The sequence below is a fragment of the Ambystoma mexicanum genome, chromosome 6q (assembly GCF_040938575.1).
Source record: "Ambystoma mexicanum isolate Mex_15411 chromosome 6q, UKY_AmexF1_1, whole genome shotgun sequence".
NCBI classification, from domain to species: Eukaryota; Metazoa; Chordata; class Amphibia; order Caudata; family Ambystomatidae; genus Ambystoma; species Ambystoma mexicanum.
In genome coordinates, this window is record NC_090937.1 from 1,092,272,226 (window position 1) to 1,092,296,150 (window position 23,925).

Sequence of the window (23,925 nt, forward strand, 5' to 3'; positions counted from 1 at the left end):
GATCATTTACTGCAGACTGATGGCTTTACATGTGCGCGTGCTGCAATGAATCTAACCACGTTGGCATGGGCATTTAAGGGAAGTCTTCTGCTGGGAGCCCTGCGGACTTTCACGCACGCTTCCAAGTGCTACGCTGGCTAGGCAAAAGGCCGTGGAAAGCAAGAAAGTGAAACCCGACCTCCAGCTGCATTTCTTGGGAAGAAGATGCCTGTGGGGGCGGGAGTCCCGCACTCAATCAATGCAGCGCCAGGTCTCACTGGCCTCCCCGAGGGATGCTGCAAGGGCAGAACCCTTATACACTCTTTCTCTTGCCTGACCTTGGCACTGCAGAAACTCTGACCGCCCTTTTATGTGTGCTCCATTCTAACTAAATTGCAGAATGTGGATATACATTTATTTATTTATTTATTTATAGCATTTGTTATAGCCCACACCCAGAGGTATCACATTGCTTACAATGTTGTGAAATCATGTGCTAACTGAATTCTACAGTCCCCAAGAAAAGGGTAAAGTTGCCCTTAATTTTACCTTAGTCACTTTAAACCGCAGACCCAGTACACCCCATCTTCCATGGAGTATTGGAAAGGATTAATTCTTATCCCTTTTTTGTCTGTGTCTCTTGGGGCCTTGTTTTGCTCCCTTTACATTAAGACTTGGCTGGTGGCAGTGGTATCTACCCTAACTTTTCTACCGCAATTATCTTACATAAACGTGGTAATTGTTTAGGCTATTATATTAGCCTCAAACATAAACCTGCTTGACCAAATACATTTTATTTTGGCTTCGGCCGGGTTTATTCGCCATTTCTTTTTGTTAAAGTCTTTCACGTGTTTTACTCTGCACGCCAAACCAGGTTTGGTCCCTTTGTTCATCACCTTTTCGCAGCCTTCCACACAGAAGCCCTCCTTTATGCGCCTGAGAGTCTGGGTAGGCAGGATGTGAGGCAGGGGTTTAAGGACCGCGGCCATGGGTTCCCTTGGTAACCCAAGTCGCATTCTTGCCTGATTGGCTAAGGGGACCGGCCTTGCCTGATTGGCTAAGGGGAGCCAGCCTGCTGTGTGATTGACAGCCAGGCTGTATGAATGGGGGAAAACTGCATAAAAAGCAGGTCTCTGGGACTGGAAGAGTAAATTTGCCACTGGAACAAAAGAACCAATGAGGAACTGGAAGAAGAGGACCCCTACCATGACTGAACTGCCTGGTGAAGCACTGCTGCAGGTCCGAATCTCCAGAATCCAAAGACAGAGAAGATCCTCCAGGAAACTTCTTCCCTTGAGCTGGTGGGACCAACCAGTTCACCCAAACTGCAAGTCAGGACCCCTCCTCTGGTCAAATTCGCTGTACAGAATTACAGTGGGCCTGCTTGGTTTTTAAGGAGCGCACCTTTTATTTGTTGTTTGGCGCTGCTGCTGGTTTCTTCTCTGGGTAGTGCAGGACCCTCCAGTCTTCCGACTTCTGATCAGTCCAACAGTCACTTCAGGAACCGTGAGCCTGCAGGAACTACCAGGAACATCTGCCTCAGCTACAGCGCCCTCTCCATTTTAAGTTACTGTGCAAATCTGGTTGTGCGTTTCGTTCAGCCGTGGTGAAAGTGTTTGAAATCTTTCTCCAATTCGAGGGCCTGTCCTTCTCTTCTCTCTCAACTAACTTTTCTACCAACTAACCTCGTCCGGAAACCGTGCCACGAACTTTACCGCAAACTACCCTGAACTGTATTATCTTGAGCAAAAGACTTTTGATCCATTGACTTTGGCCCTAAGCCTTTTCTATCTGATTTTATCATTGTGGTCTCTGTTGTTCGCTTGCCCTGAGTACTTACTTGTTGGTGTGGATCCATTTCTGTAAACGTTTGTCTTTCCCTCCCTTTTATAATTGCTGGAGTGCCATTTTGATCCCACTACATTTTGTGAGCTTAACTTGTCTGGAATTTAAGGGAAGTGGTGTGGTGTATTAGGAAAGTGATTTTTAGACTGCGTATAATAGTGTAATGGTATACAACTAAAGAGTGAAATAAATGTATATTCTTATACTTGAAAACCTTGAGTCAGTGTTTACCTGCATCATAGTAATTGCTGTCCTTTGTGTAACTATTTGTACTGCTCACTTACTCGTGAGATAAGTCTGGCTGCTCTGCTACTGCTACCACTTTAACTGTGTAGTACAGACTTGTACCAAAGGTTAAATTGTACTGTCACTTGTAGTCTTAATTGTGTGTAGTGTTCCCAAAGGGTACTGCATATAATTCTGCCTAACACAGGGGGAGGTGGTACAAGTTGGTGCTCAGTTGCCGTGTGTGATTTGGTACTTAATGTGTGTCTTTTAAGGTGGAAAGCAGATTTGTGAGGGACACAAGCAAGTAATAAGCCATAAGACATAACACATGATAGCAATACATGAAGCGCTGGTGGGACATCTCAAAAAACGAAGGCATCCGTGGCAGAAATCTCTGTGTTATCTGAAGCTCATGGGTTTGAATCCTGTCAGGGCCACTGATCCGCTCGTACTTCTGAGGTTGATGAAATGAGTACCGTGAAGTTGGGTAACAATATGCATTCTATTGTCTAAAAAGAGCTAAGACAACCTGGAGGGGTGAATGTATCTCGCAATACAGCTAAAATAAAATTTTAATTATGTGTTGAGGCATAACAAAACATTAAAAGGCATAGTATGGCCTCGTCATACAGAGAGTCCTGCCACTGGCCTATGCATACAACTCCCATTCTCATGTTAAGACGATGCCACTGTCAAGCCCCCCCTCTCTCTCTTTCTCTCTCTCTCTCACTCTCAAATGGATACATTGTGCAACAATGACTGAGAATGACAGCTATGTGAGGTCTCTTTTGGGAACTCTACTCATCATGCAAAGAACTGCTAAAGACTCTGGGAGGCATACACAGCTAGCTCATAAAAAGAGCGGCCTGAGATATGCGAACCATAAGCCAATTTGCATCTATGACGGCCATATATTAGTCATTTACCTATGACCGATTCCGCAGAAGTGCACTGGGGAGTGCCAGTCTGACCACACAAACATACATGTTATCCGATTGTAAGAGACTGGGCAGGACCGAGATGATATTTGGCCTGAGGTGGCACAAAATGTGCTATCAGGCCTGACCACAGACACTCATTTCACCTTCTTTAAAATGTTGGTTGGCAGGCTGAGATATATCGCAAACCTCACTTTAAGCAGGCCCAGATCATGTGCATAGAATGCTTACAGCAAGTACTAAAAACATTGAACCCTCTAAGAAGACACAAACCTATAACCAGGAAATGTCCTGAACTGCCTCCGGAATTGGTACTTATCATGACATATTGGAACTAATGTAAGGAGATCAAAAGCATCATTTTAAAATGATGCAAAATTATTGATCAGGATAAAGTGGAAGTTTACTTGGATGCCGGACTCTCCATAAGCAAGCACATTTACCCCCTGGCCACATCCACATCACACACAGCTAAACTCATCTTCCTGAGTTGACAATTTCTCTCGCCGAATGACTGAATCTAGTTGGCAAGAGCCATCAGCATCAGCAAGTTGGACTATTGTAATGCTCTCCTCATGGGCACTTCGACATCCAACCTTGCCAAGCTCCAACACCTCCAAAATAAGCCCTTCTGTACATCTAGTTGGCAAGAGCCATCAGCATCAGCAAGTTGGACTATTGTAATGCTCTCCTCATGGGCACCTCGACATCCAACCTTGCCAAGCTCCGACACCTCCAAAATAAGCCCTTCTGTACAGCTTTGGGCCTGCGCCGCTCTGGCCACATCTAAGCTTCCAGGCACGAATATCACTGGCTTCCTATCAAAGTTTGCATCGATTTAAACAACGTTCACTTTGGCTCACCCCTGCTTCTACAAAGAGGCCCCTCTGTACCTGAACAATAGCATCACCCAAAGACAGCACTTGTGTTCACTACGGTCCTCCAATTGTATCTCGCTGGTCACCCCACGCTTCAAATGCCCAGAGCAGGGGGAGTACGTTTCTGTGTCATAGCCCCTTCCCTCTGCAACTCTCTACCTCCAATCATTAGAAATTAACGATCCAACCCCACCTTTAAGAGACTGGTTAAAAATGGGTTATTCAACACATATGACTAATGCCACTATTATCATGGACTCTTCCTAGCGTAGTTTAATTACTATGTACAAACGCTGTGATACTCTTGGGTCTGGGCGTTACACAAATACTATAAATACATAAATAAATAAAACGTTGCACAAGCAGTTGCCATGCCTACCCATGCATACTTACATTCAGATAAAGCACGTAATCAATTGTATAGTGAGACCTGAAAGGTCTGTAACATCTAAATACACTTCCAGGATTACACCCAATAAGGATACATATCCTTGCCAAAACGGAAACATTTTCAGTAATGACATTTGCATCAGCCACACTCCGGCAACTTGTGACTATGAAAATGTATTTTGAACAATGCATTTGCCCTGTGTGACGTGCTATGTTGGCAAGACAAAAAGAAGTGAAGTTGTGTTGGATAAGAATGCTAAAACAACAGTTACACATCACATCACTTTTGGGAATCTAATTCCAATGTATTGTCTTAGAAATTGCTAGAAGATCTTCGAGAGGGAGAGACGTTGAGAAATGCTTAGGAAAAAAGAGAAGCTTATTAGATTGATTTTTTTCAAATCAAATTTTTCATCAATTCGTAACAGAGGAGTGCATTTCAGAAGCTGTTAGCTACTCATGCCTGCTACATGTTTCCTCCTGTAGCCGCCGCCGTTTCCGCTCTCTTTACACTTTTTCCGAAGGAAAAAATCCCTTACTTTTGTTGGAACACCTCTGCTGCTACACCCTCGCCTCCAGCCCACCTGGGTCACCACCATGAAAAGAGAAGAGCATTTCTGCTTTCACTGGGATCCAGGTCCACCATTACCATGCCAGCTATCTTTTTTGTAGTCTCTTTGAGGGAGCAAACAGGTATCTCGCTCTCCATGCCATGTCTGTTATATCAGAGAAGAGTGACCTGAGCACCATGGACAAATGGGGGCCTTCCCCAGAGCAGTGCACTGGGTGGTAACAGAGCTCAAAATTCGGACCTATGAACCCATGTTGCGCTCCATGAACACCTGGTACTGAATGCCAAGAAAGGCAAGGCTGTCCAGTTGCCCACCCGGTGCGGCACACAGGGAAAGGTGTTACTGTCTAATTAGTACCCTGGAGTGGGAATGCATACAATCTCTTTTTTTGGATTGTGAGCCGAATCCTCTGTGAACGGTTGATGTTCACAGAGGACACCACTTCCTACCTTTTTATTTAAATACACATGCCTTGCTGGCACTGTTCCTCTGATGCACAGCTGTCCTTATTCTTCTTGATCTCTCGTCTGCATATGACACGTTAACCATTCCATCCTCATACAAAGGCTCCATGATACACGCAGTATCTCAAAATGGGCACTGGATTGGCTGTCCTCTTTCCTCACTAACCGCTCCTCCCAAGTCATCCCGTGCCCCTTCTCCTTTCCTACTTCCATCTCTACCTGTGGTGTCCCCCAGGGCTCTATTCTCTCCCTATGGCTCTTTAACATCTACCCTGCTCTCCTTGCACGCCTCATCTCCTCCTTCTCCTCCAACTTCCAGTGTTACGCAGATGGCACACAGCTCTTCAAACTCCATGCTGACACTCTTGCACCCTCCATCATCCCTGACTGCCTATCTGCCATAAAGTCCTGGTACACCTCCAATGATCTCTGCCTCAACCCCTGTTGGACTCTGCTCCCTCTTTCTTCCCCTCACTCTGGCCTTCCTCCCTGGGCTCTCCCCCTGATCCTTCAACTGAAGCCAGAAACCTTGGAGTCATCTTCGACTCCTCTCTCTCCTTCCTCCCTCACACTCAGGACATTGCCAAGAAATCCAACTATCAGCTCCTCCTTCTCAAAGGAATTCTACCTTTTCTCACTTTCCCTCAGAGGCTCAATGTGACTCAAGCCCTAGTTTTCTCTAGACTTGACTACTGTAATAGCCTCCTCCTGAATCTTCCTTCATCCAATCTGAAACCCCTTCAGCTTATCCAGAATAGAGCAGCGAGACTTATCCTTGATCTTAAACCCAGGGATCGCATCACTTCTGCACTAAAAAGTCTTCACTGGCTTCTGGTTGATGCACGGATTAAATTCAATCCCTCTGTATCATCCACAAGTCTGTCTGGGCCCGGGACCTCCCTATCTTCAACTCTATCTCACTAAATACTCTCCCACTAGACCACTCCGCTCCTCTGGCACCAACTCTTTGTGTGTAAAGCGTTTTGCTAAAAAGAGGGCAGGTGGTCGCCTACATTCCTCTGAAGGCTCCCTCCTTTGGAATAGCCTCCCCCACCACCTGCATCTTGAGTAGGATATTCTCAAATTCTGGAATCTCCATAAGACTTTCCTCTTCTCCTCCTCCTTCCCTCCTTCTCTCCTCTGCCAATCCCTCAGTTGCTTTATTGGTGTCCTTGGCCCTTGTGCATCTTCGGGGCCTTGACCTCCCACACCAATCTTCCCATCTCCTGTCTATCCACAGCACTTTGCATCTGCACACCCTCCGCCCTGGGGTCTCGTACTTACATCTCCCGCGGCCCAGGCTGTGTATCACTCATCATTCCTAGCACTTCGTTCATGCCTTAACCACTAGTTCGGACTCTCCAGCACTTCCCCCGCATCCTCCTCCTTTCTGCACTTGCACATTCTGAATACTCACAAGGCATAGTAGATTTGTTCTTCTTCTTCTCCCCACTCTGCTCTTAATATTGTTTTGTAATGTATTTCCCACCCTCCCTCCATGCCCTGTGGGCGCTTTGAAACAGTATATTCCTATTGTATAAGTGCCTAACAAGCAAACAATAAATAAATGCCCATCTTCCTCCCTGTACCCAGCAGTTAATGGAAACTGAAAAGCATAATTTGCTCCTTCGATGACAATACTGACTGCAAAATGTTTTGAAACTTTTAGGATAATACAATTCATTACCATTAGAAGGTACAGTAGCCCTAAAATGAGTTTGCAATGAAGACTGTCTACCTCAAACTAAGTTATGCCACTGCGTGCTATATTTATTTGTATAATGATTATGCCACGCTCAAGTCCTTCAAAACACTGGAACTCAGTTTTGCAGTTGGTATATGGCATTAAGGCATCTTACTTTTTACTTTACACCTTAGAAACATAGTTGGTAGATGTACATCAACAATAACATCTCAATTACTATTTTTGTGGTCTAATGCCCACCTGGCGTCAAACCTTCCATTCTCCAAGGATGGTCATTGCTGGAAAGTATGCAAGACGTAGCAAGTAAAATCCCTTTAATGGGGGATATAAAACTATGGCTTGACTGAATTTGAAATCCAGATTATTCATCTGGACCATTCATGAATCACCTGGGTTTTAATCCCTCGCTAAACCGGCACACCCACAACGGCGGTCATGCACTTGATTTCATTTACTCATTTCATCTAGACCTTAAACAGAACACTGACATGGAACTCTCCTGGTCTGAACACTAAAGTGATGGCGCATCCCTAATGACCCCACAAATAAACTAACAAAAGACCACAACCAAGAACACCAGATCCTTGTCAGACAAATTAATAAAGTAAACAGACAATATTTTGAAGAGAAAATCATTCTGTTAAAGAAAGACAATAAACCTGTCAACAACCCGCCTTTGCTAGAACATCTGAATGCAGAAATCACTAACACACTGGACCAACAGAAGGACCAAAGAAACAGAAAAGACTCAAATCTATGACCCCCAACAACTACAAATGGTTTGGTGATGAAGCTCCCTGCCTCAAAAGGTGTGGCGGCAACCTGTTTATTTATTTATGAACTTATTTCTGAGTTTTATAAAGAGTTAACTAGTGTTACTGACAAGTGCCTTGGAGAAACAAAACAGGACATCAAGAACAATGCAGAGATGTTACACATATACAAGAAATAGGAGGTGTGGGATGCGGTTACTCACCTTAGTAGCCTGCTTAGTTACTGTCAGTATTTGAGATTTGAGCTGAATGTTGGGTTACATAGTGTGGTCAATGCTTTTGCTAAGCACTGTGTATGACCGACATTTTGGTGCATGCAGTTATTAGTATTACAAACACAAAACAAGTCAGCGTAAGAACAAGTCAGTGTAGGAACAAGTCAGGTAATCTTTTGTTAGGGAGAATTCTCTGTTTAGGCTGAATTTCCTAACCTAGTGAGTCCCCCAGCAGCTTTGCTGGATTTCTGGAGTTTGTTTTTTTCCATCTTGCCAAGAGTGAGACTCTTTTCCTCCCACTCTTGGACATGAATGGGTGTAATTCCTTTGAATGTCAATGTGTTCTAGGGGTTATGGGGTCTTTTACTCCATAGGGTCTCATCTGTTTTTCTATGTGTGTTACACCGCACCCTACGTACCGTAACACTGGGGCGTCCTAGCGGACCTCCACCATAGACTCCATACCCGGGGACTGACTACTGTCTCCCCGGGCATGTAAAGTCACCATTGGCTTTACTAGACCTAAATTTATTAACAGAACTAGTACCAACCATCTTATTGTGGGCGTGCTAGTAGGAGTAATTCGATTACTCCTAGGTCTGTTACTCGAGGGGGCACTGTCCCGTCCCCCCTCGTCGAGTTTTGGCTGGTGGCAGTGGAAACTACTTGTTATGCTCGACCCCGAACATAACCCTATGGGATTCGTCCCATTGTTAGAGATTGATACTTTTCCTCGTTAATCTCTAACGTACCACTGGTTTACTTATCTTAAATAAGTTTATCGGATGGTATTTTCTGCCAGAACTCGGTTTTTAAAATGGCGTCTGTGTTCGTCTCTGTGACTCCTAAACCAAAGGTTGAGCCCTTTGTTCCACTTTTGGCGGGCCTCTGTACAGAGACCCTCCAAAGTGGTGCCATTCTGTCTGGGTTACCACAGGGGTGTGGTAGGGGGTTTAGGCACCCTGGACTGAGTTGCCTTGCCAACTCCGGTCGCACTCTGGTGTGATTGGCCCAAGTGGTGAGCCTCCCCACTCACCACTTAGCATGTGTTGATTGACAGCTAGGCTGAATGAATGGGGGTTTTCTGCATAAAAGCAGGGCTTTTGGGACTGGATCTTCAGAAGTCGCCACAGGACCTAAGAATCCGACGAGGGTAACGCTGAGCCGACCTGCACGACGACACCTCCGGTGGAGCCCTGCGGAACCGACTCACCACTTCCCGACGACAGAGGAGATCTCCCTGCCGGAGAGTCTCTTCCCCTGACTGGTGGGAACAACCAGTCCCCTTTGCTTTTTCTTCGCCTCAGGACGCAGTGGTCGAATTGCCCGTGCAGAGCACCTCGACAACCGGATAGCCACTACCCCTGTACCGCGACCAAAAGGTGGTGCCTTGTGACGGAGCACTCCGCGGCTGGTCTCTTCCCTGGTGGTGCACCAGACTTCACTTTTCTTCGACGACGATATCATCTCTACTCTTGGCAAAGACCCGACGTGCATCCACCACCAGGAACAACTGCCCCCGCCGGAGCTGTCTCTCCACAAACAAGGTACCGTGTCCGCCTGGCTTCCCTTTCGATCGGTTCGAGTGAGGTGACTTAGTCCTCTCCTTTCCGTTGCGTCGCCTCCAAGCTTTCTCACGTATTGTTCTGAACTGGTTCAATCTGCCGATAACAATTTGCTACAAAGACTTGAACGCATTTCCACTAGAGACTTTTTGGGACATATCGCCTTGCCTCTCTACGAGTGGGCCTGGCCTCTGAACTTTATGATCTATTGTGGTTCTTGCCTTCTTGCTTTGCATTTTTCCCGTGAAGTATTGAACTGTCTTGATTTCGTAACCTGCTTATTTTTCTCTCCCGTCCTAACTAATATTAGAGTGCCATCTAGGTTGAGGCATACACCTCTGTCTGCAAATAAGTGATGTTGGTAGAACCTAGACTTGTCGAAATATTGTTAGGGGGATTGATCGTTTCTTCTTCGTAGAGTAATTGTGATTGAAGTGTTTGCCGTGATAGTGCCCTAGTGTTTTCCATAGATGTTCCGTTATAAATAAATACCTTAATATCTTTACACTGAGTCTCGTTGCGTGTTTGCTTGTCTTACTATGAAGAATCGCCCTATATTGTATACTCCACATACTGCTTTACTCTTCTTGAGGGAAGTCTGACTGCTCAGCCACAGCTACCAAGTGAATCTGTGTGGTACGGACTGCTACCAAGTGGGTTTACTGCCAAACCCCTGTAGTCCTAAATCTTTTGCAGTGGTCCCAGAGGGAACTGCACAGGTTTCTGCCTAACATCTTTCAAAGGGCCAAGTTAGGCAGATTCAAGTTTATCAGGTAACACGTAAATGTGGCCCTGGGGCGGAAGTGCTAGTCGTAAGGTAGAGGTTTAGTAGAGTCAAGTTTGAGAGTCATGGAGGAGGGAAGAACATTTGGTTAATGTATGCAGCCATATTTGAGTTAAATCTTCATTTCATGGAGCCAGAATTCTCAGATTCATTTTGAGCCACATGAGAGTATATTCTCTTTTTAGGGTTGTGTGGAGGTCGTTCCAGAGTTTTGGACAGAATACTATGAGGAATCCCCACCCTTGTTTCAGTTTTCTGAACCTCGTGGGGTTAGGTGGTTCCCCTGTGAAAACCATACCTGTCTTTACATATGTGTTTATATGATATTTCAGGTATTTTGTAAGACCTTTTCGGGGACTTGTTGGAAAGTAATGCAGTTTAGTTTGCATGTCATTTTCTTAATACTAGGGAGACAGAGAGGTTTTTCAGGCCTGGTAAGGTATGGTCCCAGGGACTGAGCCCCAAAATGATTTTGCAAAATTCCTTTAGTAGGTTTTTGTTTAGTTGTAGATAGAGACTAGTACACAAGTCTAGGTGTAAAAGACAAGGGTCCTGATTTACAAAAGGTACATTGGAATGGGAAATCCCCATTGAAAACGGCTTTGTAAATCAGGCCCATGGTCTCTGTTCACCTCAACTTCCTGCGCTATTTCCAGGTAGGGGACAATTGATCAAAGATGTGGAGCTGAGAGTTAGGTGTTGAAAATGATGTCCTGATTCTTTACCTGGTCTGACGGGATGGATGGTGGCCCTATGTGGGATGGGGGGACATTTGAACAGTAGTGTCGCTGGGATTGGTATCGCAAGGAAATATATATCTGCCTTGGAGTCATCAAGGCAGCATTTATTATCTATCGTCCAATCCTGGGTTCCCTGGAGAGGTTCAGTTATATGTTGATCGTTTTTAATGTATTCCAGGTTCAATAGTGCATCCGCGTATAACAGTTAAGAGAAGAGTTTAATAATGTCTGCTTGGGTTTAATATCAATATTGTGAGTTCGAGCCCTGGGAGACACCATCCTTTAATGGAATGATTTTTGAGTCGGCTTCTCCCGTTTCAACCTAGAACACACATGCAACACATTTAAGCCTCCCAATGACAATCTACCCCATACAATTAATTACAGGGGATGCCATATGACTTTCCTAAGGAAGAAAACACCTAAACTAGCAAAATGAGGTCTCTTTTGTGCAATGCAAGATGAAAGAGCTCTTCAAAATCTACAAGAAGCTAACAAACCCACAATAAACCAGTAATCAACCTTAATCCTCAGAATAACTGGTTAACACGGATGCTAGGGCCTTTCAGGATAAAACAAAGCCACACATTGTCTGCTTCTGATTAACTTGCTGCCTTTTTGTTTGTTGTTGTTTTTTTTTTTGTGCTTCTATGCCTATGGGCGATGTTTCAGCGCGTTATAAATAAATTAAATAAATAAATTAAAAAATCAAACCAACATTGATCACCAGGAATGATCAGATAGGACAGCAAACCCCACACCTTGGTGACCTGCCTGCTTTTCTTGAATTACATTCTATCATAACCATGCATCTGGTGAACAATCTGAACAATGCAACCCATTTTCAACCACTTTGATCGAGGCACTCATACTCCATATCACAGAACGACTGACAGATTTCTATAACACATCATTAGCATCAAGTAACATACAACACCTGTTAAGGCAGTCACTAAAATAGAACGTAATATAGCACAGTGGCAATCCCTGATCATGGCTGCAAGAACAAATAATTCTCAGACTATAATTGTGGGAGCATCTAAAGAAGCTTGGCCAAAACATATCACTGCTACGATTGGTCAGACTAAGCCCCGGAAACTTTTCTCAGGTTTGTCAGATGTTAAATGGGAGCACAGCCTTCAAACTGGAGATTTAATATCTATTATCCTTTTCTTAAATAATTCTTGCACTCCAGGCCCTGATGGGATATGTAACAAACTTATTAAGAGGAATCCAACTTGGTTTGCACAAATACTGAATGTCTTATTCAAGTTCGTCAGCTATACCAATCTCAGCCCTCAATCTTGGAGGGAAAATATTATGATCCCCAGACATAAAAAATGACATCAAAACCATCCAAAAAAATTACAGGATCTTAGTGATGCTTGTTGCGCCGGCCAACATATTTATGAGGGTCCTACTGTTTGAATTAGATGAGGGGGCTACTGAGAATGACATCATACCTTTCCAACAGGCGGCCTTTCGTAAGGTTTCAGGTATTTTGACCAACATTTTGGCCCTTGTTTCCATCGTCGAATTGGTCTGGCGACTACGAAATCAAACTACAAATGTTGCCTTCATTGAATACAGTGCTGCATTCAACACCATCCAATGGGGTTTACTATGGTGCAAATTATACAATCAAGGCATTCACCGTGGCCAACTTAGGATGATTATTTCTTGTACTCTCACACTAGCGTTAAGGTAAGACTTGCGGGTTCTGGAGAAACTACTGATTACATAAATACATTTGTTGTCCTCAAGTGGAGGTACTAAAGACTTATGAGGCCTTTCCCCCAGACTGTACCGCGTACAGTGGCTGGGATACGTGATGATCTGGTTATCATGGTTAGCACTCCTAAAGATTTGCAGAGTCTTCTCAGCAAACCGAGCCTATATCCTGATCAAAATGGTCTCAAAAGCAATGGTAACAAAACAAAGATCATGATGTTTAGGCCTAACACCAATAAACTCAAGACCAAGTCTACATAGACTATTGGCTCTCATGTCATTCATATCGTCCAGCAATTTGATTACTTGGGCGTTACCATTGACAATCGGTTGACTTGTCTACCCCACTGGAATAACACAGAGGCAAAAGTACAGCAACAACTGGGGGCCATTAAGAAGTTTGCTAGATCTCATGGAGGCAATTCACTTAACTTAATAATCAAGGTGTATAAGGCACAAATTCCACCCGTATTTTTTGATGAGAGTGAAATCTGGGGATTCGAATTCGAAACTAGGATTATGAAATTAGAATTCACTAGTATAAAACCCCTTACTAATTGCATCAAAACATTTTTGCATTTAGAATTCCGACTGCACACTATCAAATCTTCACTGAAGTCACGCTATCTTGCCTTATTTTGGAAATTAACTAACTCTATGCCTCATACTTTATTTTATTTAATCTTCCAGTCCTCATTTCACAGGTTTTGTGGGCTTAGTAGCACCTGTCTCCACTCCTTGGTTATTGAGTTCTGTGCATGGTGCGGTAAATTATCTTGTGATCCCACTATTATTACATTAGCTCAATTCAAAGTAATTTTTTCATCTTGGAATCAGCACTTAGATTTTGAACAAACCCTTACTATTTTGGCCTGCCTTGCTGACAGTCATTTGTACATTATACAATACCAGGATTGCTGCAAACTCGTGTTATATCTCCAGGAATATCCACATAATTGGATAGCTTATAAATATATGAGAATCAAATTTAATAATTTGAGCTCCTTAGAGGTAGCGGGAGCTTGCAGGCAGCCATAGAGTGTCACGCATGTGTAGACTGTATGGAGATGAGGTGCTGGAAACAAGTAAACATTTGCCCCTCGATTGTGATAGCCTAATTGCGATCAGAAGAAAGAATTTGTTATCAGGTGGTAGAGTAATTAACAACGAAACTTCTCTACTTGATCAGTTGTGGACAGATTTATATGAAGGTAATGATGTAATTTGTAATCAATGTAATAATGTACCATTTGACAAAATAATACATAACTTTTAAACATTATATCATTATTTTCTACTTCTTGCTGATTTTTGCATTTTAGAATTCATAAAAAGCCCAACAGGCTATATTATACTAAATAAAGAAATACAATATCTGAAATATTGGGAAAGCTAATTACCATCCAACTGGTCCATCACAATGACGGGGATCTCCTAAATGAAAGCCAGTCTGGACTTTCACTCCAGCACAAGTATGGAAGCAAGTCTCCTTTTCAAGGAGAGGACATTCTAAAATCTCTTGAGAATAACATGCAGAGCTATGGGCATGTTCAATGCTAAACCGGTCGGATTCGGGCTCAAGGTTTATAATGGGAAAGCTTCATCTGTTTCTAGGCATAGTATGAAGCTGTGGGGATATAGCGATGTTGAATCCACCCAAGTGGTGGAGAATACCTTTTTAAAACAAGTATTGGGGCTTACTCGATCGACCCTGAATTTTGCATTGCACTAGAAATTGGGTTGCAGGTTTATTAGTGATTCTATCACAGTTCAGACTGTAAGTCACTGGCTCAGAGTTTGGGGGAACAGCAAAGCTGGTTAACCCCTGTGCTAATTAAATATTTGGTTCCTAGGGACCACCATTTGAAAATCCCCTGGCTCAGGCATGTAAAAATAGTGTTGTCAGAAGTAGACATGGTTCAATTTTTTTATATGAAGGATGTAATGCCACACAATGGTCAGAAATCTACAAAAGTAAGGATACTCTAGCATATTCTGGATTAGAGTCATCTGAGATCCTGGGGCCTGCTAATAGAAAGCAGGCAATCATCGCAAGTCCAGGTCTCTAGAAGTATTTGCGATGGGCACAGAACTCTTCTCAGCACATTGTCATTACCAGGGCACGTTACATTTTAATTGTATCCATTTGAGAGCAGTGGTGGCAGCATGGTCCAAGGGCAATGAGAATTAATCATGCTTTTTTTGCGATGCGGCTAAGGAAGAGTTGGTCAATTTTTTATTTTTTTGCCCAGCTTTCTCGTTTATCAGAGTGCGCGCGCTTAAACCACTGTTGCAGGGCCAGGAATTCCTTACGTTTGAACCTGCTCTGTGTTACTTGTTATGGGTGGACCTGGTTTCCGTGGGCTGGGGTTTATTATCATTTCTAAAGAATGCGTTAACTTTGAGAACATGTTTTATGAAAATTGTTTGACAGGGTTTTAATTATGCTGGTATTTGTATTTTTATTTAAATGTGCTGATGTGCAATGATGTTGTTAATTGCTGTTGTTTTAATGGGAACGTTTTGTATTCCGGAAATAAACCTTTCTACATACATACGTACCAACAGCCCTCAGATTCGTTGAGCGTTCATCTGTGCATGATAAAGTCAACCATCAGAGGCTAATACAAAGATTGAAACTACAGATGGAACTTGATAGTACTGCTGTCAATTGGATCACTAATTTCCTGGAAGATCGCACTCTCAGGGTTAAAGTGGGGGACCAGAACCCAACCAACTTCCCTGGAAGTATAGACTTCCCTAAGGCTCTGCATTTTCCCGATGGCTATTTCAGGTTTATATTAAGCACCCAGCAAATATCACTTAGCCTTCCTCAAAATCATTCCTACTACATGTCGACATCTCATGGCCACTAGTGAACCTGAAACCCGATTGACAACAGCCCATCTATCACTGAACTTCCCAGAATATCTAGTATTGGACAATTGATAATGACCTGTGCCTTAATGCCTCAAAGACAGGGCTTATTTGTTTTGGGATCTCTACCCCTGAAACACTAGCTTTTAAATGGATTTACGGTGTATGCACTGTTTATCCTGTAAGATCAGGTGAAGAACTTGGGTGTCATTTTAAATACCAAACACTCACTTCAACCTTGTATAAACTCTAAGCGTGTGTCCTCTCACACCTTGATTATTTTAATAGCCTCTGTGTAGGCCTAAATTAAAATCAACTAAGTCAAATGAAACTTATCCAATAATAAGCAGCAAGTCCTATTCCGGGACTGAAACTCAGGGACCATATCTCGCTGTTTCTGAAAACCCTAAATTGTCTCGCCATTAAGAAAAGTCAACTGCATTACTTTCAGAACATTTGAAAACAGTGCTTCTAAATACCTGAACTTGTACACGAGGTCATTAAGATCATTACAGAGTAACAGCCTAACAGTACCCAGATTCAAAAGACTGAAACACGGGGGACATATCCCCAGCAACGGTAGACCCAAGACTCTGGAAAAAACTCCCTTCAACCCTAAAAACAGAACACAATCCCAAGAGCTTCAAAATGAATGTGAAATGCTAGCTTTTCCTATAGAATATCTAGCGGACAGATGTCCACGCTGGTGATCCGACTGACCTTTCTCATTCCCTTCCTGGCTCTTAGTCATCCCTTTGCAATACTTGCCTGTAACTACTAATGCTCCACCCCTACTGCCCCCCACAGCCATTACCTGTAATGCCTAGAATCCTCCTGCATTGGCACTGCAAAAGCGACCTGAATCTGTTCCAATGATTCCTGTAGCAAAAGAACCACCCACATTGTAAACTCAGGACTTCAATTGCAGATGTGACGGAACACTGCATTTAAGTAGACTACCTGGACTTGTAACTCCACCCCTTGCTGTCTAATCCTTATTCATAGTTTTTTATTGTAGATATGGTTTATGTAATATTCTTCCAGGCACTTTAAAGTGGAGCCGCCCACGAGTTTGCACCTTGCAAATCTCCAAATTCATAAATTAAAATACCATGGGCCTTATTACGAGTTTGGAGGTAGCCATGCCACTCTTAGCGGCATGGCTACCCCCAAACCGGGTACCGGGTCCGGGTTCCAGGGATAGGGAATTACCGGGCCATTCTGATCTCGGAGAACCGGTAATTCCCTTTCCTGGGACCCGGACCCGGCACATCCCCGTTCCCATTTGAATCCCCATAGGGCTCAATGGGAATGGGGAGGATGCTAACAACGGGCCCGTTAATGACGGGCCCGTTGTTAGCATCCTGGTCTGCTAGCGGGTCCCGCTAAGGACATCTGGTCTGACCAGACATCCTTAGCGGCACCCGCCAGCAGACCTCGTAATGGGGCATTAGAGTGGCAGCTCTGCCGGCGCCGTTATCACTCTACTGCATTTCTAGTAATGGTGCCCCTTGTCATTTTTCATTCTTATCACACTAGCTCTTGGGTGGAGAAGGGAGCAGTGATGATGGAGTGTAAGCAGACTAGTCAAAAGGAAACTCAGTTTTAGATACGGCTACTACAGAATATTGGGGTAATCGCTCTGCACACCAGGAAGGTGTAAATGTACCAGGACAGTGCATATTTGCATACACTGTTAAGCACACGTTACTGGTTGTTTTACCTACATGCAGACTTTGCCTCCCACCTATGCTGTATTTTGCGGATTGTGGGGTGGGATGGCTTTATTTTGTCCTGCAATGTGCAGGTTTGCAGGACACTCTCTATTTTGTTATTCCGGATCATCATTGCATTTTATTTTAGTTTGGTCTTCTTTGTTCTTCCTCTGTCTTTTCTTTCCTCTGTTGTGTTTTCCCATCATTTGTTAAATTGTACCAATTCATGAATGATTGTAAAGAGCTAGGAGTAGGCTCAACAGAAATAAAAATGACAGAGGTAGAGGTTAAAGTCCTCTATGATAGTGAGAAATCATCATACTACCAGTCCCTCTTTTACAATCTCCTTGTCCCCAGAGCCAGCTTCATTCTGCATCATTGTGGAGCAAGCTATCCTTTTATGATCCCCCATCCTGTCGCACTGTCTTGCCACGAGCCCCTTTCTCCTAACACAGTTTTTGCAGGTTCTGTAAGCACCACTCTCTGTCCATTAACCACATGCTTCTCACTTTATCTGCACATGTGCCCCTGCTCCTCACTATATCTGCCCATGTGCCCCTGCTTCTAACTGTGTATGTATGTCCATTTGCCCCCACTTCCTCACCGTGTTCACCAATGTGATCCAATCCTGCTAGATGAAAGGGAACTATGAATTTAAACTCGGGCAAAGAATGAATGAATATAGTAAACAATTATTTTCTATCGTTTTTGGGCCTGATTAATGGAATTATTTGCACGGTAAATCGGTGCATTGCACGCCAAACTGCACGCGCAACTCAGTTTGTCGATTCATGGGATCATCTTCGCAGGACTTTTTCATATTGTGCAGGGACTTCGCGCAGGCTCGTCACATGTCTGTGAGCGGCCAAGTGCCTTGCGCGAGACACTTTTCAGAGTGTGGGCGTGGCCTGTGCATAGACCAGAGCTGGAGGGGGAACATGCAAAAGGGGGAAGAACAAGGGAAAATGTGGGTGTTATGAGGGACAGCCCGTAGGCAGTCCATCGCAGGCCCACTATTTGCGTGGACCGATACGTATTCATACATCTGAACGTGCAACTTCTCGTCAGGGAAATGGCCACACAATGCACTCTATCTGCCACCCGAAGACAGGCGTACATACACTTGTGCTTAGGCGGTAACATCGGGAATCAGATTTTGGGATGCGTGCATGCATTCGGGGTTCCGATTCAGCTGGGCGTGCTTGTAAGCAGTGTAGCGGGGCGCAGGAACTGTTTATGGGGGTTTGCACGCATGTGTACTGGAAAATTATGATTTTTACGATACGTGATATACATGTTGAGGGGGTGCTGGGAATAGTTACGGGGGACCCCACTCACCCCCGCAGGGAGCTGGCCTGGTTGTGGTAGTACGCAGGCTGTTTTTCCAGGGTTCATTGCTATGCTCACAAGTAGTGCGCAGAGGTCTGTTTTCATGGCTGGAATGGCTCTGTATATGGGCGTGTGATGGGCGTTCCTGCTGCGACTTGCGCAGGGGGTTACTTTGCGTTGACAATTCCATGAATATGCATGGCGGGTAGATTTTCTTATGCACGTCATGCCACGCATGCTCATTCTCCGTGTGCAGGCTTTATGCACACTTTTCCATGAATCAGACACTTTCAGGCCGATTCATGGAATAATTAGCGCGGCGCAAGTGGGCAAAAACGTGCGAATCGCAGTGGAATAGCGAAAATCGCAGTGCAAGTGCGAAAATCGCATGAAAAGCAGCGCACATCGATTCATGGAAGTCCGTGCGCGAGAAAACCAGCGGATGTGCGATAAAAAAGTGCGCGGCGCACGTTGGCGCACAGGCCATCTAACAGCGTGCGCCAGGTCACAGCGAAAATCGCACAGGCCACAGCGAAATTCGCACATAGCGCGGCGCACGCAACAAAAGTAGGCGGAACACGGGCGTAACACTCGGAATGGGGAACAACTTGCCAAAACGTGGGCGTCACGGAGGAAGTTCAGGGCACAAGTGCGCGGAACGCCCACACGCTCGCCTACAACACGTATTCATGGAATAGAATAGGGCAAAAAAGCGCACGCTCAAACCAGCGCACAGGCACAAACACGACCGCCACAAGAAAGCAGGCGGTAGCGTCTCTGCGGCTGTAAGAAATGTGCACCAAAAGGTGCGCCAACAAATAGCACCTATATACTGCCATGATGAATGTCCTATACTGTGGCCCTCCAGGACAAATGACGTGCAAAGGGGTACCCACAAACACGGACACCCACTGACAAAAAATACGTGTACGTGTATACCGGGGTGCGCGGGAAGTCTCACACGCGATTTGGGCGGGTACGTGGATTTCAGGGGTGCGCGGGAAGTTCCACACGCGAATTCAGCAGGGTACGTGTATTTCAGGGGTGCGCGGGAAGTTCCACACGCGATTTCATCAGGGTACGTGTATTTCAGGGGTGCGCTGGAATTTCCACACGCGATTTCAGCAGGGTACGTGTATTTCAGGGGTGCGCGGGAAGTTCCACACGCAATTTCATCAGGGTACGTGTATTTCAGGGGTGCGCGGGAAGTTCCACACGCGATTGGCCCAGTGCGAGCAGGGTACGTGTATTTCAGGGGTGTGCGGGAAGTTCCACACGCGATTGGCCCAGTGCGAGCAGGGTACGTGTATTTCAGGGGTGCGCGGGAAGTTCCACACCCGATTTCAGCAGGGTACGTGTATTTCAGGGGTGCGCGGGAAGTTCCACACGCGATTTCAGCAGGGTACGTGTATTTCAGGGGTGCGCGGGAATTTCCACACGCGATTGGCCCAGTGCGAGCAGGGTACATGTATTTCAGGGGTGCGTGGGAATTTCCACACGCGATTTCAGCAGGTTACGTGTATTTCAGGGGTGCGCGGGAAGTTCCACACGCGATTGGCCCAGTGCGAGCAGGGTACGTGTATTTCAGGGGTGCGCGGGAAGTTCCACACGCGATAGTCCCAGTGCGAGCAGGGTACGTGTATTTCAGGGGTGCGCGGGAAGTTCCACACGTGATTTCAGCAGGGTACGTGTATTTCAGGGGTGCGCGGGAAGTTCCACAAGCAATTTCAGCAGGGTATGTGTATTTCAGGGGTGCGCGGGAATTTCCACACGCGATTGGCCCAGTGCGAGCAAGGTACGTGTATAGCAGGGGTGCGGGGGAATTTCCACACGCGATTTCAGCAGGGTACGTGTATTTCAGGAGTGCGCGGGAATTTCCACACGCGATTTCAGCAGGGTACGTGTATTTCAGGGGTGCGTGTGAAGTTCCACACGCGATTTCATCAGGGTACGTGTATTTCAGGGGTGCGCGGGAAGTTCCACACGCGATTGGCCCAGTGCGAGCAGGGTACGTGTATTTCAGGGGTGCGCGGGAAGTTCCACAGGCGATAGTCCCAGTGCGAGCAGGGTACGTGTATTTCAGGGATGCGCGGGAAGTTCCACACGCTATTTCAGCAGGGTACGTGTATTTCAGGGGTGCGCGGGAAGATCCACACGCGATTTCAGCAGGGTACGTGTATTTCAGGGGTGCGCGGGAATTTCCACACGCGATTGGCCCAGTGCGAGCAGGGTACGTGTATTTCAGGGGTGCGCGGGAATTTCCACACGCGATTTCAGCAGGGTACGTGTATTTCAGGGGTGCGCGGGAAGTTCCACATGCGATTGGCCCAGTGCGAGCAGGGTACGTGTATTTCAGGGGTGCGCAGGAAGTTCCACACGCGATAGTCCCAGTGCGAGCAGGGTACGTGTATTTCATGGGTGCGCGGGAAGTTCCACACGCGATTTCAGCAGGGTACGTGTATTTCAGGGGTGTGCGGGAAGTTCCACACGCGATTTCAGCAGGGTACGTGTATTTCAGGGGTGCGCGGGAATTTCCACACGCGATTGGCCCAGTGCGAGCAGGGTACGTGTATATCAGGGGTGCGCGGGAATTTCCACACGCGATTTCAGCAGGGTACGTGTATTTCAGGGGTGCGCGGGAAGTTCCACACACGATTTCAGCAGGGTACGTGTATTTCAGGGGTGCACAGGAAGTTCAACACGCAATTTCATCAGGGTACGTGTATTTCAGGGGTGCGCGGGAAGTTCCACACGCGATTGGCCCAGTGCGAGCAGGGTACGTGTATTTCAGGGGTGCGCGGGAAGTTCCACACGCGATTTCAGCAGGGTACGTGTATTTCAGGGGTGCGCGGGAAGTTCCACACGCGATTTCAGCAGGGTACGTGTATTTCAGGTGTTCTGGGGAGTACCACACGTGAATTGGCCGTGTGGGCCCTCCCAGGTGTACGCTCCACAACCTCCACGGACCCTGCAGGCAGCCCACACCACGGGGGACTACCCTGCACCCATGCTCATGTCCCGCAGGCAGCCCATCCACCATGGGCATGCCCCCCAGCCAACCCACATGTCACCTTGCACTACTGATCAACAATGCATGTCTACCACCACTCCCACCCCCCTGCCACCATGGGCATCCTCCACCAGGCCCCCACTCAGGTCTCCCACCACCCCCACCCCCCTGCCACCATGGGCAGCCTCCACCAGGCCCCCACTCATGTCTCCCACCACCCCCACCCCCCTGCCACCATGTGCAGCCTCCACCAGGCCCCCACTCATGTCTCCCACCACCCCCACCCCCCAGCCACCAGGGGCAGCCTCCACCAGGCCCCCACTCATGTCTCCCACCACCCCCACCCCCCAGCAGTGCAGGGGCAGCCTCCACCAGGCCCCCACTCATGTCTCCCACCACCCCCACCCCCCAGCAGTGCAGGAGCAGCCTCCACCAGGCCCCCACTCATGTCTCCCACCACCCCCACCCCCCAGCAGTGCAGGGGCAGCCTCCACCAGGCCCCCACTCATGTCTCCCACCACCCCTACCCCCCAGCAGTGCAGGGGCAGCAGGCAGTCAGGCAGCAGCAGATGGCAGGTGGGAGCGTGCTCGGGGCTCTGGGGGGCAGTAGTTCGGCCTTCTGGGCAGGAGCGTGGTCTTCCGTGTGCTTACGCGTGGCCAGCTTGGTACGGAGTGATTTGGCACGTGAAAATCCTGCACGTCAGCGTGAAAACCGAGGAAAGGCCCTTAGCGCGTAAGCGTGTCAGCACGCATACGCAAATCTATTAGACCAAAGGCCCTCAGCGCGTAAGCGCGTCTGTGACGTGACCCGCACGGGTGTTTCCCACACAGCACGTGATGACAGAGCACACGTGGAAAGACTGCACGTCAGAGTGTCATCGCGTGTAATTGGACAGCACGTCAGAGTCTCATCGCGTGTAATTGGACAGCACGTCAGAGTCTCATCGCGTGTAATTGGACAAAAGTGCGCGTACACGCGATTGGCCTAATTACGTGTATATCAGGTGTGCGCGGACATTTACACACGCAAGTACGTCAGCGCACCTGTATCCCGGTGTGCGCGGGAATTTCCACACGCTATTGGACTGGGTACTGGATTTCAGGGGTGCGCGGGTCACACGCTCGCCTACAACACGCGCAACGCATTAATTAGCACGCTAAAAAAATAACAAGCTCAGACCCAGGATGAACATACCGTTCCTAGCAGCAGTGGGCGTGGCCTACCAAAGGAGGAGGAGGAGGATAGTCCTGGCCAGAATATTCACACCCAGAACCAGCCTTTTCGGGATGCCTGATGACCAGGTGCATGGGAGGTACAGGTTTCCACCACACATCATACTGGACCTGGTGAGTGAGTGGGAGGATGACCTCACATCACCCACCCTGTGCTCCCAAGCACTCAGCCCCCTGGAGAAGGTCCTCAATGTACTGCACTTCTTAGCCACTGGATCATTTCAGCGGACAAGTGCCATTGTGGGTGGTGTATCACAGTCCACCCAGTCACGCTGCCTACACCAGGTCTTGAACATCATCACTGCACGCCCATCAGTCCGCAGGCACATATACCTGCCCAGAACCCCTGCAGAAAGGCATGCTGCCGCCCTGGATTTCTACGCTGTGGCACGATTCCCCAAAGTGCTAGGTGCCATCGACTGCACCCATGTGGCTCTACGTCCCCCCAGGGCATCTGAGCACATCTATAGGAACCGCAAGCACTGGCATTCCATCAACGTGCAGGTAGTATGTAATGCCAAGGGAATCATCACCTCAGTATATGCCAACTATCCCGGGTCAACCCACGACAGCTTCATTTACCGAATGTCCACCCTAAGCCGGGACCTAGAAGCTGGGCGGCATGGCGATACATAGCTGCTTGGTGAGTATGAATGCCACTGCACATGCATGCATGTCAGATACTGAGCAAGGTCACAACCCCACCAATGATACCAATCACCACCTCCACAGGGGACAGTGCCTACCCTCTCAGCCCCCACATAATGACGCCAATTCGGAACCCCACCACGCCACACCAGGTAAGATATAACGCAGCCCACATTACAACCCGGGGCATAGTGGAGCGCACATTCGGAGTGCTGAAGTCACGCTTTCGCTCCCTTGACCGTTCTGGCGGGCAGCTGTTGTACGCTCCCCCAGTAGTGTGCAGGATCATAGTGGCAGCATGTGTCC